Consider the following 18008-nt stretch of genomic DNA (forward strand, 5'->3'; position numbering starts at 1 on the left):
TCCAAAAAATAAGAAGTGATCAGCAATAAAGACAAGAAGATTTATGACTTTTTTAAATTGGAATATGTAAAATCCTAATAACGAGTATGACCTCCTGTTGTAAAAACACAGCTTGTATCTTTCTGGATATGCTTTCCACGATATTGTTATTAACCTCTTGTGCGTACGTTCCCACTCATCTGTAATGTCTCTTTTTAGTTTTCTAATGTTCTTTGGAGCACGTTACACTGATATTACCCGTCTCTTAAGAACATCCCAGATATTCTTAATCGGATTAAGGTCAGGACCAGTCAGAGCTAGTCAATCTAGACGATAAATCTTAGAGAGTTATATATAAATGTGTTAAGTATATATTATTGTTACGTAATTTTTAATCCACTTCAAAAAAGGGACAAGGTTTCTTACTTCGACTGTATGATGATTTCTTATGTTTACGCGAATGTCAGACATTAAAATTAAACTATTTTTCGGATTTTATCGCGGTTTTAATATTTTACTTTTTCCCGACGTTTCAAAGACTTTGCAGCCTTCATGGTCACGGGGGACTGAAGTGTTGTTCATCCGCAGTCAAAGTTACAATATCTACCTGCATTTTACAAATATAAAACTTTGTAAAGTTTTTAGCTGTTGGTGGTCCGATCTACGCAGAATGAACTCACTGTGTCTTAAAGTCTGGCAGCCGATTTAATCGGTGTTCTTTGGCAAGGATTTGTGGCTGTCTAGTCGCAAATAATGATTCAATTTGAAAATTGAAATCATTAGATTAAATCAAATGAAATCTAAACCTTTGTAAGCACTTATACACAACATATAACCTTTGTAAGTACATAATACATTTTAGACCCAGAACAACATAATCAACCAAAGAAAACACAAACAAGAAAAAGAAATAAACAAAAAAATAAAACAAGAAGGCGTCGATCTGTAGCTAGTATCGAGTCTTACATGTAAACCGTTAGTTCTGTAAGATAATTACAATAATAACTCCAGATAGGAATAAAAATAAGTTTAACAAATAATTAAACCGCCTTCAAAAACACTCAAAACCAAAAAATAATTTCATATAACAGATATATATTGGATACTAATTTAGAGTCAACTAAACCCAACCCAAAACACAACTGATATGTTTCACACACAGTACGACTACGCGCTGAAATGTTACCCCTGTGCCTACCCCTGACACGGGGAAAAGTTGTTATGCTGTATGTACCTATAAGTATGTGAGAAGTACACTCAACCAAACTCAATGCAAAACTTAACTAAAAACGTCACAGGAAAGCTAAATTCGCGATTTCGTTTTCTTGGACGACATAATTATACTAGTTTTTTACTTTTAAAACCAAACTACTAAAGCGATGTTGAAAAAATTTAGGGACCAATCTGGAAAGATATTCTTTCGAATAAAAAAAGAATTATACAAATCAGTTCATAAATGTGCGAGTTCTGAGGTAACAAAGATAAAAAAAAAGAAAATTCACGTCGAATTGATAACCTCCTTCTTTTTTTGAAGTCGGTTAAAATACATTCAATAATAATAATATCAGCCCTGTATTATATACTTGCCCACTGCTGAGCACGGGCCTCCTCTACTACTGAGAGGGATTAGGCCTTAGTCCACCACGCTGACCTAGTGTGGATTGGTAGACTTCACACACCCTCGAAATTCCTATACAGAATTTCTCAGATGCAGGTTTCCTCACGATGTTTTCCTTCACCGTTAAAGTGAACGATAAATTCACAAAGAATACAAACATGATTTTTAGAAAAGTCAGAGGTGTGTGCCCTTGGGATTAGAACCTGCGGACATTCGTCTCGGCAGTCCGTTCCATACCCAACTAGGCTATCGTCGCTTTTTATAAAGCAATTTTTTAAAAATACATTTGCTTGCCTCTAATAATGAAGTAAGTACTTTTTAGCTGACTTCAAAAGAAACATTTTAACGAAAAATTATACCGCCTCGAAAACCACTAAAAATAACAAAAAATAATTTAACTTTACCTATATGCTGGTTACCAATTTTGGAGTCGATGCCTAATAAAAATTAAACATTGTTTTGGTACATTTGTTCATGTATTTATCTAGCTTAACCAGCAATAGTAATGGGATCTAGTTCTACATTTAATTAAAACGGAACCCAAAAGACCGGCTGCCAGACTTCAAGATACTGTGAGTTCATTCTGCGTAGATCGGACCACCAACAGCTAAAAATTTAAACAGTTGTATATTTGTAAAATGTAGGTAGATATTGTAACTTTGACTTTGCGGATGAACAACACTTCAGTTTTCGCCGTGACCATGAAGGCTGCAAAGTCTTCGAAACGTCGGGAGAAAACTAAAATAATTAAAACCGCGATAAAATCCGAAAAATACTTTAATTTTGATTTAATCTATTGGAGTCTTCCATTTACAATCTCAATAAACATTACCAGTCAGTATGAATTAGTTGATAATGCTGTGATAATGCATGCAGCGTAGGATTTACGTATTTGTTGACTCAATACAATACTGACAGAGGGACGTGTCACGACTTCGTATCGCAACATGCACAACTATTTTTACTTAATTCCAGTGCTAATATTATGGTGCAGTGCAACGCACGTCACTGGGTCACTTAACATACAACACAATACCGAACAGCAGCGAGTAACCGACTGCGTCTTAACATTACTACAACAGTTAACCAGAAAGGATTATATTACTATTGTGGACGCAGACCAGATCCTGGACTTATCTGCTGTTTATTCGCTACAAACATCTGGCTTCATATTACAAACAATGTCGTGGAATAACAGTTTACTTTATACTAACACCTACGTCATTGCTTCAAGAACTTACGAACAATTAGCGGGAGGATTGAATTCAGTAAAATATAGTTATTATTGGAATCCGACTGCCCATTTCGTTATATTCGTGGAACATTTAGATGGCCCAGAGAACATATCACAATTGCTTCTGGATTACAACATTCGAAGTGTTGCCGTTGTTACGAAAAATGATCAGGATTATGATATTTACACTTACAGAACAAACTTCAACGCGTGCAACAGGTCTGAAATGTTGGTAGTGGCAAATAAATGTTATATATTCGACGGCAAAAATATTTTCCCGGAATTGAAAAACATATCCCTCCGAGGATGTCAATTTAAACTAATTGTAGAGAAGAGATGGCCTCTGATTAGTTTGCATAAATTGATAGGGATCGAAAACTTGGTGTCTAAAATGTTCCAAGAACACACTGGCTTAAAATTCCATATTATATTACAGGATCCAGATCCGAGACTTCTTTTTCCAGATATACCAGAAGGTATAAGAAATAATTCTGCGGAAATGGTCATTGGAGGATACATTGTTATTTTGCGCCACGCATCGGAATACTCATTTAGTTACCCATTTTTCACAGCGGGTTTGATGATAGTAGTACGTCATAGAGATTTCCTGAGTGCATGGCAGGCGACATTTTGGATGAATCTAGGTCTTATATCTATAATATTTGTCACTTTCATTGTGTATTGCTTAATAATTATACATTCGTCGTTGTTTCCGAAACGGGAAAAAGATATTGCACGTGATGTGATCATTGTTCTAGGCTATTTTTTAAATAAAATTACGGTTAAGAATATAAGATCAGACCTCCCGCACCAGTTAATTTTTATGACGATGTTACTTTTGTATTTATAATGCCTTACATATTTCAAGGGTATTTGTATAGTGTGACCACTCATCCTTTAAGAGGTGTTGAAGTCAAGGATTCACAGGAAATAATGAGAAATTTTATAGTCTTGCTACCAAATGACTGGAATAAATTTAATATAAGTGGCCGCAATTGTGGTCATATATGGAGTTGCCTGAACGAAGTCAAAAATAATAAGCATGAAAAGCTATGCACAATCGTACCACCCGAGCATTTCCGCGGGTACAGTTTGAGTTTTGTGGACGAGCAGTGCCATAACATGTTGTATCCTCTGAAAATTCCATTCGTGACCATGATGCGCACATTTTACTTACGCCGGGGATCGATACTCCATAAAGCTTTTAACAAATTTTATTTACAACTCGCAGCTACGGGTTTGCTAACAAAAGCTCACAAGGATTTTACCCGTAATGAACTGTTCAAATGTAAACCTAAGTATTCATCAAACAAGGCACCACAATCTATGTGGGATCTCCCGGAAGCCTATACTGTTTTGTTTGTCGGGTATATTATATCTATAATAACTTTTATCATCGAGCGCAGATTAAAAAACTTAGTGCCTTCGTGCGTAAAATTATTCAAACAAAATTAAATATGTTTGTATGTATTAAGTATGTATAATATATAGAGTGGACTCACCACTCTATTTGAATTAGCTATAAGTGTTAGCACCTATGTCCTCGAATTGAGTTTTTGCTTAAGTTATGTGAGTAATAGTAGAAGTACAGAATAGATGAGTGACTACACCACTAAGCTAACAAAACGGGCACCCGAGGAAATTTATGTTTCAATGTCGAATTCTTGCTTGATTGAGTGCTTATAATCTTGTAAATCGACATTCGTGAATTTATTCTGTATTTTTTAATACATTTTGACGAATTCATTTCCAAACAATAAGAAGTGATTAGCAATAAAGACAAGAAGATGTATTTGATTTTTAATAAAAATGGGAAATGTAAAATCCTCATAACGAGTGTTTCCTGTTGTAAAAATTACATTTTTCTGGACATGCTTTCCAAGTTATTTGTTTTAAACTCTTGAGCGTACGTTCCCACTCGTCTGCAATGACTCGTTTCAGCTTTCTGATGTTTTTGGTGCACGTTACACTGATATTACCCGTCTCTTTAGAATATTCTAGACACGTTCAATTGGATTGAGGTCAGGACTTCGAGCTGGTCAATCTAAACAATAGATCCCAACTTATTGCATAAACGTTTCCTTGTCCCCAGAACGGTGAACGTAAGGTCTCCGTCATAGGAAGTGATTTCTTCGGAACCCACTTCCGCCAAGCGTTTCCCTGGTCTTCGCAGCACTTGCCGATTCAATCCTCACCTTACAAAGAGGACCTAGTTTCAACGGACAACATTATTTTGTTCCGGTCCTCCAGGATCCATAAAGCACAATTTCAAACAAACTGAAGTCGGGTAACACGGTGCTCAAGGAATGATTTAGTCAGTTTTTTACAAAAGGGTTCACTAACAGAGGTTACAAGAGAGCGAAAATGATCGCTATTTGTTTGTACTTAACTCAATCCGTAACATTCTGATATTTTGATAAAGATAAAAATTATACAATGCTTATTTCGTCTACGGGCGCATATAACAGTTTTGATAGTCGTATATGTAAATAGGGATTTTTACTCTTATCTATATGGCTAGTAAAGCTATACTTCGATTAGAAAGTCCGTAATATCAAAAGACAGATTTTCTCCTGACTATATATTTTTTCTATAGATTGTAGGTATAAATCTCGCTGAAAAAAATGTACGTATTAATATGTATAGCTCGTATTTGATGTATCAATTAGTTTTGTTTAGATTTTTGTCGCTTCTGTAAAACTGTAGTTTTGTATATACGCTCCGTTGTTAGAAGTTATGAAGCTCTGGATTTATATCGTCCAAGCACTTTACAAAATATTAAACAGCAACATGTAGGCCGCGTATAGTTTTCTAGTTGCTGTATGTATATTGACTGTTAAAGAGTCATTGTGAGTAAAAAAACACTGACATAGTCGCAGTCGGTAGGATTCGAACCTACGCTCCCAGAGGGAATCTGATTTCTAGTCAGACGCCTTAACCGCTCGGCCACGACTGCTTATGGCTCCTAAGATGAAATTGTGAATGTTGTATATTTAATACACTTCGCGTTTAAACACTTCTTTATTACAAATTGCTCTACCTAGCTTTAATAAAAAATAAATGAACATTTTTCTTCTTTTATTTAACGTATCGGAACTAAATATCTATGCACGAAACGGCTTTCTATATTCCAATGTTATTTTTAAATTTTACTTCCTATGCTTTAAACAACAGGTAAATAATACGAACTATGTATAGTTGTTTCCTTGAAATTTGGTTACTCATAACGTTTGGTTACAGGCACCCAAGAAAGATAACCAGTCGTGTTTTGTTGCAGTGTGTAGATTACAAAATAAAAAAAAATGCGTTAATCCATATAATCAGGTCTCTAGTCATGATATAGATGAACTTATCCAATGCTTATAAAATTCTATATATGTTTTATAATTTTAAGCATATGTATGTCGGGGAAGCTTTGCTACTGTTTACATCGTCATAAGTGGTTGCGGACTTAGTTGGAGTCATCAGAATAAAATGCGAGCACTAAACACAATGATCACAATTTTTTTTGATATTTGAATTAAACAATATTTATTGACACAATATTTATTTACATTTTTCAATAATGACAAAAGAAAAGTGGAAATTAAAGACTGAACAGCGGGTTCAGGGCACTGATCTTACTTTAACCAACGAATAAAACCATTTTGCGGATTTTGTCGCATTTTTTTATATTACAATTCTCTCCTTCATTTTAAATTATAGTTATCGAGCAAAATAAATATCAATAAGTAACTTTAATTTAATACCTCCCAATGCCACTACCACTATTATCCTAAGAAAATTTGTCGCAGCGGTACCATTAATCTTTTAGTCAATACACTCAGGCATACGCGATATTCACACTACAGTGCAACATAAAAATATATCAGACAAGTAAAACTAGAATGTTTTGTGAAAATATTCGTTATTCATAGATGATTTTCGGCCCAATGTTAACAAAGATAAAGACTAAAGACGAATAGGTAAGTGGTTTAATTTATTAACGAAATGTCAAAATGACTGTATAATTATTTGTCCTAGATAAGTAATTAGGTACTCGTAGTTTAGCCGTAACACATTAGTATGTACACAATGCAATCACAATAGGCGTAACGAGAGTTATTTGTTGATTCATTATACAGAAATAAGTAGGTATTTATTCAGCTGTGCAGCCGGGTAGTAAAATTTAATAAATGGCGCGAGAAATCCCCGGTCCGGGCACAAGTGCGGTTTTATGATTATGAGATGCGCACGCGCCTGTAAAACAGTAGAAGAATTAATCATCGCGCGGCGAACTGCCTCTGTTTTAGAATTTCAAACTTGGAATGTAATGGGCGCTTCCCGCCTCTGATTTTACTATAGTTTGTTAAGTTAATCGACGTAGGCAATTGTCTGTATTTCTTTTACTTCTACTTTTAACCCATGTTGTGGTCAAACTGCAGGAAAGACATGGATTATTTTACTTCATTATTAGGGGTAAGCACAAGTCATATTTTTTCCTATACGTCGTTCATATTATAATGGTATAAATTTTAATGTCTTGTCTTATTGCGTACATTATCTCTTATTTTACTTGTTAGAAGAGAGGAGCGGAAAATGAGTAGACTTATTTATACTTGTTCGGAGACAATGTTACAAATTAATCACATAATAGAGCTCTACTTCTGTCTCTTAACAACGTTGTTAGGCCGAATTCGATATACATGTACCTTATAATATTATAAACCAATGATTGGAACAATTATTTTCACCGTTAATATTCATTAGGAAGCTTCATTTTGCCTTATGATGGATATTTATTGGGGCGTCGCAAGTACATTTATTGAATTATGTATTTTGATTTCATAATCTTTTAAAAATTAATAATTTTACATTTCGTTATTAGAAATGTTACTCATTTTCTTTAGGAATATATGTATCTACAAGTTTTTTGCTTATAGTTTTAACAATTTGACATGAACTCCTGTAAAAATCAATAATCACGCTATAACACAAAACAGTCCAGACTAACAATATATTCAACACAATGTAAGTCGTGTTCCACTGTATTATGCAGAAGTGACATTCACGTATATCGTTTGTTTGACATTGATAGGTGAGTATGCGCCGCGCCGGAGTCGCCACTCGGCAGTCAGAGTACACATGTCTTGGTGCTTAGCGTTGGCGCACTCTAGGTTCTGAATACAAATCACTTGCTCATAGGCTATAAATGTTTGTTGGCTTCTTTTACTAATAAGACTGTTATATTTGTATGCTTTACCAACTGATAAAAATATTTGTAATAGAACAAAACGAAAAACTATTTTTCAGTATTCAGACAAAAATAGTGACAAGTTGCATGGAATTGTGCAATTTTATACTGGAGAAGTGAATATATTCCGTGTGTTATGCATTGTGCGTTATTTCGTACGCAATGCACGAGGTGACTGTGACGTCACTTCCGTTGCCGTAACGAGCAGTACGCTCTGTTGGAGGTATTCAAATTGAATGAACCTGTTTGTGTAATGTTGACCTTATCGACATCGGTTTTGTATGTGAAAAATTTTGTTGAATATTTCGTACTTATTATTATAGTTTTGTAAACTGTGCTAGTTAGTGCATTGGGTGCAGATGTTTTAATTGTTGTAGTAATAAGGTAAAGGAACCCTTAAACACAATATTTTTTTTAAATTTTCCTAAAGAATATAAAAAAAACTCTGTGATTAAATTGTAACATATCAAATATAAATTTAATAATAAAAGAACACAACAAAAAAAACCTAAAACATGGATAATGGGTCATACTAGGAACCGGGCTTTTTTCGGTCACACTTCCTTATATTATTTTTCTATCGGTAAGCAAACATGGAATTTCGCGGAGATTTTTGGCAGAACTGCTATAACATTTCTTTGGTCTAAGTAGCCCATTTATGTTGTTTAAAAAATGGATTGTACCACTGATTTAGCTCCTTTGTACTCCTTTATTGTTTCTTGTTTCCCTCACATCATCTATATTTTTTATATATAAAAATTACGTTTTATTCAATATAGGTAAACCGATATTAAAGTTTATTATTTCTGCCATTATTTATTGAAATCTCTATCCAGAAGATTTTGGGATAATCTAGAATGAATATTTGGCATACACTGATAGTATTTTAGCATAATCTGTAGTATACATTAAAAAAAAATCAAAATGTCCTATCAAAAAACAAATCACGTTGTAGCAAACTAAAAAGTATTATAATATATTTTTTAATGTTATTTTTTGTTTGATTCACCGATCACTATAAATACATATTTATGTTCGTATCTGTTTGAGACTATCAATGTATAATGCGAAAACTTTGGAATTGTTTCTTTTTTTGTCTCTCCTCAGATTCTGTTCACGGCCAGTGGGCCAGTGGCTGGTAGTGACCAGTGAAGATCGTAGATATGCACTAAGAAAATTTATTTTGTGTACGTTCTATATTGAACATTTATTATAACGTTAAATATAACAAGACAATACTGGAGTAGAATATTACTTATGATGCTATATTTAAAAGCACATTTTTACATCCAAGTACACATAACTCGTAGTTAGCGACATAAATTTCACTCACTGTATTGAGAGTGTTTATATATATTTTTTTATTGTTTTCGTTACTTAATATTGTGATTCTAGTCTAATAGAAATCATTATTCTCGTGTAAGTATATTTTTGCTCTACTTTTATTGTACCCTAAATATATTATCATAAAATGATTATGAACATAATAAACATCGCTTTTAAAAACTATAACAACTTCAAAAAATACCAATTATAGTAATGTATTCTTCTAAATTTACCTTTGAATGCACAATTTTACGTACAGTCTTATGATGAAACTGGAACATAAACATACGAGGGGTAAGCAAAGACCCAAGGGAAATACACGTCGTGTTGCCCTTTACACCTTTTGAATATTTAAAGGCTGCGCTGTCAGTTTCACTCAACTCAACCGGGCCATTTTGGTATTAAAGTTTATATTTTATGTAGTGGGTCTGGCAACACTGAGTCTAAAATCATTTGTCAAGGAGTTTTGTTTCGTTATGATAGAAGCTAAGACAATTCGAGAGTGAGAGGGTACATATATCTTGAAATGCTTGACAAAAATAGTTATATAAATTATAATATATTGTTAGGTAATTTTTTAGATATCTTTATATTACTCATAGTCATTGAATCATAATTTATAGGCTGACTGCCTTGGTGGCGTAGTTGTACTGCATGCGCGGTACGGCAGCGCTCTGAGGTCCTGGGTTCGAATCCTGAGTCGGGCAAAGTGATATTTGGATTTTCTGCTCAATATCAGCCCGGAGTCTGGAATTTGTATTACTTCCTGGGACGGAACATACTTGGCGAAAAGTAGGTGCCCTGGTTGCACCTCTGCATACCCCTTCGGGGATAAATGCGTGATGGTATGTATGTGTATAATTTATAGGATCAAAAAAAAACAACTTTGTTTCCAGTGACTATTTGTGAAGAAAAAACCATTATGACTTGGTGATTTTGTTTATAGGAATTTTCTCTGTGCAAAAGACTTATTGGAACCCACCTCATTGTCATTATAATGTATGTAAATATTTTTCAGGTTTATCTAAGGTGAATGTACTGGGAGCGCGCACCTGTATTTTTTTGGCTAGGTACAAATTCGTTAATGGAAATTCATTCCTGTTTTGAATAAAGAGTTCGGTATAGTTCAATTATGGCATAAATAATAAATGTCGAGTTGTGCCGTGAAAGGTTAACGAGCGAGTCGCGCCCTCGTCTTTCTATATTCAGGTTACTTATTGTTGGAAATTATATTTTTATTTGTTCCTTATGAATCTTTTCGGCGTGAATATGTTGGGTGTCTTTCATGTATTATAGTTCTATTGGGGTTGGTTGGTGTTTGAATATGTAAGGCAAGTAGAAGATATTTGAAGGGCAGTTGTTTACACAGCATATCTAAGACAGTAAACAAGTAAGTAGATCACAGCATGTTAAGTCTCCTCTATACCTATAAATACCCAGGAAAGTTTACAAAATCTACAATAAAAAAAAATGTTTTTGATCAACACTTTCAAACAGTCATCACTTGTCACTACTTAGTACTTTTTTTTTATTTCTTTGTATGACGAGACGAGCTTGCCGTTCGCCTGATGGTAAGCGATACGACCGCCCATAGATAGTAGAAACACTATCCATCACCATGAATTACAAAGTATTGTTTTGTATTCCACTGCACTCGCCATCCTAAAACATGAAATGATAAGTCTTATTATGTCCAGTAGTTACACTGGCTACAATGTCCTTCAAACCGGAACACAACAGTGACTATACACTGCTGCTTGGCGGCAGAAATAGATATTGCGGTGGTACGTACATTCTCGGATTCTCACAAATGAGAGACCTACCAACAGTAGTAGTATATTTCCATGAGATAATCAGTACGTGTAAACACCCATATTTATTTCCACCCATTCGTTACTTCAACGTCATTCCGATAATTCGGTGCGCACTATGAAATTTTTCTAATCGTTCGCAAATTCCGGTGCATTAGGTACAAACTTGGCGTAAACACCTGTATTTATGTAATGATAATATTTGTCAAGTATTATCAGTGCGCAGTGCGAAGGTTCGTTCTGAGTACATGCTCACGCTGGGATGGCGTGATTCCAGACTGCTGCGAGGACATGTGGAATAGGTTCAAAACTTGACTGATTAGGTTATTATTACTGTTTATGGCAAGAATTTATATGTATAATAAAATAAACCATTAATTTTTATCGTTTGGCATGATATACCACGCTCGTTTACAACCCTGTATTCAAACCTCCCTTTTTGTGAAACGTTATAACAAATATATTTTAATTGGACTTAAACTTTAGTTAGTCGCTATCGAAATCTGACATTTAACCCAAACTTAACGAATGTGTACCAATTGAAACAGTTTAAATCAGTATCATTTATTGAATTCACGTTTTTGCCCTTTTTAGATCTCATTATTTCACATTGTGCAGCGGTAAATCAATGGTTGTGTAATCGGCGGCGTCTGAGAGTCGCTAGTCGCTGGACACAATTGCGGATTATTGTTTGGCTGCAGATTGCGTATGTAAAGAATGGGCTCGTGTTAACTCGTGTGAGCTCGTGTGCTCACTAACAACGGCTTATTGTTATGGTTAGCATAACCGCGTTGCCTAGTTACACACTGCGTGTTGCAATTCGCGGATCGTGGTAAAATATCGGCGTGTTTTCAGAATTTCGGAGAAGCGATGGCACATTTTAGCTCTAACACTGTTGATTAGTCATGAGTGAGTTAAAATGAAACATTAAGATAACTGTAATGGACTTGTTGACGATAAATGATGATCAAAGTGCAGTTGGGTAATTAGCTTCCAAAACCGTATGGATAAGAATTATTCTGATTTTAATAAATGTAATAAAATTATTTTTATGTTTGTTTTCTAATCAATAAGAACAAAAGTTTACGAGTTTGTAGTTTTGTAGGTGCTAATTTCTGGAACAAGTGAACCGATTTTATTTATTTTGTTACTAATATGAAGCTACATTACTTCTTAGTGCTATAGCCCTTTTATACCGGGAAAATATTTATCCCGCTAAACGCTTTCTCGCGGACGGACCTGCGGGCATAAGGGCTAGTTTAAATTATACGTCAATGAAGGTTTATGGCCGAAGTCATGCAAAGAAAAATATTAGAAAACGAGCCATGAGTAATTTCATAAAGACAATGGGGGATTGCTTGTCTTTTTTGTAACCTTGGTATGGCGGTCACATTGCACCCGATGCTAGTGTTTAGTCTATACAGCGGTCACAATGGCTTTTTATCGAGCAATGATTTGACTATTTCTTAATTATTTAACATGTTTAACTATAAACAAACTGTACGGTTATTGCTTGTAGTTTGGTTTTGCGTTACTATTATTATATGTTTTAGGGTGTGATTTTAAGATATCATTGCATGAACTTATCCAGTAAAGTGACAATATTAAAAAAAGGGAAATTCAGTTTGTTTTAAATGCCCTTAGCTACTATTATCACCTACATTTAAAATCTTATAGGCTTCTAAATGTGATAATAGTAAATCATTTTCTTTAATGAGCGGCGATAGCCTAGTTATGTGTGGGACGGACTGCCGAGACGAATGTTCACAGGTTCTATCAATCAAATTATGTGTCTATTCTTTGTGAATCATGGCTTGCTTTTACGGTGAAGGAAAACGTCGTGAGGAAACTTGTATACGTGAGAAGTTCTCTATAAGAATTTTGAGGATGTCTGAAGTCTACCAATTCGCACTAGGCCAGCGTGGTGGACTAAGGCCTAAACCCTCTCAGTAGTAGAGGAGGCTTGCGTACAGCAGTGGCACGGTATAATGTACTAATGTAGTGTAAAACTTTAGCTAAGCTATATAAACCAATTTCAATTATATATGAGGTGGCATAGCCGGAAAAAGAACAGATATAATATGATGTTTTAAACCTTTGATATATTTAAGCATATGACGAATGTAAGCAGATTTAAGATAACCTACAGGTGTTCGATAAGTACGTGTACACGTAACGTTTTCCGCATATATTCGTAAAACAAATATTTATAGAACTCGTATTTGCTTTGAAAATTGTTTGATATACAGATAAAGGTGGTATACCTAAGGTGTATTCTACAACTAGTTCCAGAAATGTGAACAAATACCTATCTATAATTAAGTGTATTTTATTTGTTGTAATTCTGCTATAATCATAACTCTGTGTAGTCTACATATAACTGCACATATTTTACTACGACATATAAATTCAAAGTGCTTTAAAATTAAATAATTCTATTGATATTTGTGAGACGCGCCGGTGAAGGTAAATACACAATCAAAAAGGTGGAATATTATTCAGCATACAATATAACGCCTAGTTGGGAGTTAAACGGACTGCCGAAACAAAGGTCTGCAGGTTAATAATTCATCCACCATCCACTTCTAACTTTTCAAAAACTATGTGTATATTCTTTGTGAATTATCGGTTGTTTTCACAGTAAAGGAACGCATCGTGAGCAAGAAGTTCGTCATAATGATTTCGAAGGTGAGATGTTTGTCAACTCTCATTGGACCAGTGTATTGGGTTAAGCCCTAAATCCTTGCAGCAGTAGAGGTGATCTTTGACCAACAGTAAGATAGTCTATAATACAGAGGTGATATCATTATATTATTATTTTGGATATAGCCTAGACGTTATTTAAGAGAATAACTTCAAAAATTCAAAAAGTCATGATGTTTACGTTTCTCAATCTTTATCGGAGTACACTATCTTCCACTGCAACTGGACTGGGTCATATGTACTGATTTCCCCTAAATACCCAGTGATAATCTGCAATGTGCACTACGAACGCCGCGGTAGGTACGTAACGCGAAGGCCCGGTCTTGGTGATTAGCGTTATCAGGCGCGTTATCAGTGCGCGTACACCGAGCAAGTGCAAACACCTGCTAGACCCACCTGTCTACACCGCTAGGATCTAGATAATGATACGGTGTCGGTTTTATTTACGACGTTCATTAACACGTGGAATTTCCGTATGGTGTTTCAGTATGATGCCTGATTGGACATAATTATTTTATTGCGAATTAACTTTGTTTTGCGGATCTGGACTGTAAAAGTATTTTTAAGGTTAAAGTATGGTCTAATTTATAGCCTTAAAAAGTTTTTATACTTCAGTGAAAGTTCAATCAAAGTTGGTTCAGACGTTTCGGAGATTAGTCTGGACAAAGAAACAGAAAGGCAACAAATTTTACTTAGTGATCATATCCATTGGCGCGTTATAGATTCAGAAAGAATATAATAAACCATGATGCTTGCGATTGCCGATTTTTTTTTATTTTTGTTAGGTTTTAGCCTACACTAAACTTATTATCAAGTTACTTATCATGACAGTTTAAAAATCCCTTTAAAAATTATGTAATATTGCGAGAAACACCTATCGGCCTCTTTTCGATCGATAGTTTACATATCGCTAAGTATTTTGTATTTAGTATTTTAGTGGAAAAATATAATGTTAAAGTTTCCTGTCTTAATAATAATTTCATACATAATATTATATAATTTATTGGTAGCTACAGTCATTATGTATAGCACCAAATATCTTTGTTTCAAAGTAAACCAAGGCAACGTGGCAGCTTATCTACTGCGTTTCGTACGAGCTGTAAAATTCCTAAAAGGCCCGTATTATTTTATACCAATCTTGATATAATTTTTCCTAAATAGTTCGTAATATACATAGGTATATTTTAGTTATGAGCATTTTACTAGGAATTCGTTGCATGCAGGCTGCTACTGACAGAGTGGTCAGGAAATCTTTAGGGAGTAACACAAGCCGTTCAATAGTGGATTACCTAAGGTTCATGATAATGATGACTGATGAGCGTTTATAAGTCAATTAGCGTCTGATGACCTGTTTTGTGTTAGTTTCAACAATATGGGAATAGAGAACAGAAATCATAAGCTCGGTAAACATGGGCTATCCAGTTATTTAATCCTATCCTAGGAGGTAAAGATGCTTCCCATTAGGCGTAAATCGAAAAAAATAATGCACTATTTGTGGACGTAATCTGTTTTCTACATGCAAATTCTTATCAGGAAAACTTTATGGTATATTTCCTTCATAAATGAGCGTGTCACGATTCCTCACGGCAGGCATTGAAATAACTGATAACAATTGGTTTTTGAAGTGTTATTTCAATACATGCTTTACGTATTTAGGTTGATATTTATCAACGTGAAAATAAAATGGAATTTTATATAAATCGTAGAGAGTTTAAATTATACGCTACCTCATACTGCCCTGTGCACGTCATAGACATTAGATTATAGGTTTCATAATGTCCAGTGTGCTTAATATGTGCCAAAAAAGAACACGACAAGACTCCGTTTCGTTTTAATGCGATTTCTTATTCTTTATTTTTTTTATTACTTTGAATGACGAGACTAACTAGCCGTTCGCCTCATGGTAAGCGATACGATCAGCCATAAACAATAGAAACACCATCCATCACCATGAGTTACAAAGTATTTTTTGGTATTTCACCGCGCTCGCCATCCTGAGACATGAGATTTTAAGTCTATAATGTCCAGTAGTTGCACTGGCTACCAATGTCCTTCAAACCGGAACACAACAGTGACTACACACTGCTGCTTGGCGGCAGAAATAGACATTGCCGTGGTACCTACCCAGGCGGACTCTCACATATGAGATATCTACCACCAGTAAGTTTATTTGATAATTAATGGTTATCAAAATACTTCATTTGCGACTGAGTAGCCTATGAAGTGTGTCGCGTTCCGGGATAAACCTGTGTATATCCGGTTTTAGGCCGGCATAATTATATCGACATGCGAGGCATAATCTCGCCGTGAAGTCATTTTGTCGTGCCAATATAAAAAAGTAAACATTGCTCTCTATAATTAAGGTAAAATAATGATTTCTATGAATAAAAAATACTGCGGTTGGGTTATTGGAAGTCGGGGACAGTATAACAGTATTATCGGTCATGTCTTGTTTCCATCCGTTGCATGATAAAATTTACTATGCGGACAATTGCGTCATCGTGACGTCATAATTATTGAAGGTAATATAATGTTCTTGGAAACTATGTAGTTTAAAAAACAACGATTTATGTTCTTAGAGACATAACATATTTCTAACACCCTTCGTTATAGCACAAGGTCAGAAAAATAAGTCGAGGGTCACCTAACATTGAATATTATCAGAGACTACAAAAAAAATTACCGAAAGATCTACATGTTATTTGTGGCACATAGGTTTTATAGTAAACCCGGGCAAAGATACGTTGATAACTCGGTGTTACGTGAACTATACCTTTAAAAAACACCACAAGAACCATGAATACGGTAGTTGCCAAGGAAAATTCAACTTAATGCGTTTGATAATATAATAACCTATCATATAGTCTGTGGTCAATATTTCGACGTTACAGTTACTTTAACTATTTATATTTTTTGCTGGTGGTAGGATATATTTTATATCTGCGCGAATAGCAACCATCGTACACAAGATGTTAAAACCCGCCATAGTGGCCCGCGTAAGTGTGTCGCGTTCCAGGATCAGCCTGTTTATATCTGGTTCCAACAGGCCGGCATAATTATGTCGACTGCAGGGGTAATCATTTCTCGTCAGTCGACATTTTGGACTGTGACCTCACTGCACCTAATGATATATATGGAGTGGCTATATATATAGCCTGTTTATATTATATTTAACATACTTGAGACTGTTCATAGATCTTTAAAAAATAAATAAAAGAAGATAACTAAGTACATTATAGCATTAAATGACAAATTTAGAATTACTAAATTGCTTTATTCGCATCGGCTTGAAATACGGTTACGGATGAGTGGCGTGTGATAAGCAATCGTGATAATGTCACCTGCATTGATGACTGATGGAAAGACGAGTGTTGCGCATGACCTCGTTGAGGCTATGTTGATTGTATGCTACTTTGAGTCTCTCCCGTGACCATGAAGGCTGCAAAGTATTCAAAACATCGGGAGAAAATAAAAAAAATGAAATAAAAAAATATATATTAAAACCGCGATAAAATCCGAAAAATTGTTTAATTTGAATATATGCTACCTTTAGATCATAGCCCAGTCTTTACTGGTATTTGTGTTAATTTGTGGATAACAATTAACAAATTCGTTAACCCAGGGCTCGGTCAATCTGTCGACGCGTCCAAACCGATGCAGTTAAAAACTAAGCAGTGAATTAATATGGCATCTCACCTAATTATATGTTATATACAAGATCTAAATGCATGCAGTGGTTGTTATATATAATTTTAAACATCCAAATATTATCGGAAACATTCGTGTACCTATGTATTATAAGTAAGGTATTGATAATAACTACATCATCACTACATAGTATAAAACAAAGTTGTTTTCTCTGTCCCTATGTATGCTTAAATCTTTAAAACTACGCAACGGATTTTGATGCGGTTTTTTTTAATAGATAGAGTGATTTCAGAGGAAGGTTTATATGTACAATAACATCCATTAAATAGTGGAGAAATACTGTTATTTTGTTATGTTATACCCGTGCGAAGCCAGAGCGGGCCGCTGTTTTTATATACAACGTTCACAGTTTTTCTGTAGTGTATTTAGTATCAGGATTGCACCCGTGCGCAGCCG

General features: G+C 34.8%; 1 non-coding gene across 1 annotated transcript; it reads right to left on the reverse strand.

Moving 5' to 3' along the window:
• Positions 1-5705: 5705 nt before the first annotated feature.
• On the reverse strand, positions 5706-5787 carry Trnas-aga. The gene has a single exon. It is a non-coding gene; the product is annotated as a tRNA-Ser (tRNA).
• Between the last annotated feature and the right edge of the window lie 12221 nt (positions 5788-18008).

Source organism: Manduca sexta, unplaced genomic scaffold, assembly GCF_014839805.1.
Source record: "Manduca sexta isolate Smith_Timp_Sample1 unplaced genomic scaffold, JHU_Msex_v1.0 HiC_scaffold_2909, whole genome shotgun sequence".
NCBI classification, from domain to species: Eukaryota; Metazoa; Arthropoda; class Insecta; order Lepidoptera; family Sphingidae; genus Manduca; species Manduca sexta.